This window comes from Triticum dicoccoides, chromosome 2A, assembly GCF_002162155.2.
Source record: "Triticum dicoccoides isolate Atlit2015 ecotype Zavitan chromosome 2A, WEW_v2.0, whole genome shotgun sequence".
Lineage (NCBI taxonomy): Eukaryota > Viridiplantae > Streptophyta > Magnoliopsida > Poales > Poaceae > Triticum > Triticum dicoccoides.
Genome location: NC_041382.1, coordinates 655,649,324 through 655,650,695, shown reverse-complemented (window position 1 = coordinate 655,650,695; position 1,372 = coordinate 655,649,324).

Below are 1,372 nucleotides of genomic sequence, written 5' to 3'. Positions count from 1 at the left end.
CTCGACGCGCCACCGCGTGCGCCCGGCGCTCGTCGCCGCGGCCACCGCACGCGTGCGTCCCGTGCACGCCACGCCTCCTCGCACCACCACCGCGCCCGGCTCCCCTGCCGCCCGCGGGCCCGCTCGTCGCCGGCCCCGCACTCCGTTTCCCCCACGCCGGCCGGCCACCGCGGCCGCCCTGGCCGCTGGCCTCGCCCTATCGCACTCCCTGCGGGCGAGCGCCTGCCCAAGCGCCCGTTGCCCCCTTCCCGAGTGGACTCGGGCGCACGCCCTCATGCCCATGCCCGCTAAGGCCATTGGCCCTATGACAAGCAAACCCCACCCCCAGAACGTTTAAAAAAAAGAAAGAAAAGGAATTTAAAAAAAATATTAAATAAATAAATAATAATTAAAATAATTAAAATAGTAATTAATTAATTAATTAAGTTAATTAATCCTGATTAGATTAACCTAATCACTAATTAAACTAATTAATCTGTTTTAGTTAATCTTAGTCAATGACAGCGGGACCCACATGTCAGGGTTGACTCAGTCAACCCCTATTGACTGCTGACGTCAGCATGACATCATGCTGACGTCATAAATACATTTTTCGAATTAATTAAATAAATAATTAAATTCCAAAATTATTAAAATCTTTTAAAAATCATATCTTTTAATCCGTAACTCGGATTAAAATACTTTCTACATGAAAGTTGCTCAGAACGACGAGACGATTTCGGATACGCAGTCCGTTCGTCCGCCACACACCCCTAACCTATCGAACTCGCAACTTTTCCCCTCCGGTTCATCTGTCCGAAAACGCGAAACACCGGGAATATTTCCCGGATGTTTTCCCCCTTCGCCGGCATCACCTCATACTGCGTTAGGACACAACTAGCTTCGCTCTTTATCGTGTCTTGTGTTGTCTTGCTTATGTTTGCACTGTATTTATTGTTTCTTCCCCCTCTTCTCTTCGGTAGACTACGAGACCGACGCTGCTGCTGACCAGTTCGACTACGGAGTTGACGACTCCTCTCTCTTGCCAGAGCAACCAGGCAAGCCCCCCCCCCCTTGATCACCAGATATCGCCTACTCTTCTCTATACTGCTTGCATTAGAGTAGCGTAGCATGTTACTGCTTTCCGTTAATCCTATTCTGATGCATAGCCTGTCATTGCTGCTACAGTCATTGATACCTTACCCGCAATCCTAAATGCTTAGTATAGGATGCTAGTGTTCCATCATTGGCCCTACATTCTTGTCAGTCTGCCTTGCTATACTATCGGGCCGTGATCACTTGGGAGGTGATCACGGGTATATACTATACATACATACATACATACTATACAGATGGTGACTAAAGTCGGGTCAGCTCATTGAGTACCCGCAAG